Genomic DNA, 296 nt, shown 5'->3' on the forward strand with positions numbered 1-296 from the left:
GAGAGAGAGAGAGAGAGAGAGAGAACGGCTTTCCTATCTACACTAGCAGCAGAGTGTGCTATCGGAACCCTTGATTTGCATCAAGATCCGAATCTTTATATGGATAAGGTTCCTATATATTGAATTATGGTAGATCGCATATACCAAAGGGGAAGCCACGTGCTAAACTTTAGAGAGCGCCGGACCAAAATGGCAACCTATGTGCTGCGATGGCAGTAATATTCAGAGTATGCATGCATCTTCTTTCTAGCATTGGGCCATGAGCATGGACTGTTTGGGTAACCCTGTTCTATATG

This window comes from Triticum dicoccoides, chromosome 7A (genome assembly GCF_002162155.2).
Source record: "Triticum dicoccoides isolate Atlit2015 ecotype Zavitan chromosome 7A, WEW_v2.0, whole genome shotgun sequence".
Taxonomy (NCBI): Eukaryota; Viridiplantae; Streptophyta; class Magnoliopsida; order Poales; family Poaceae; genus Triticum; species Triticum dicoccoides.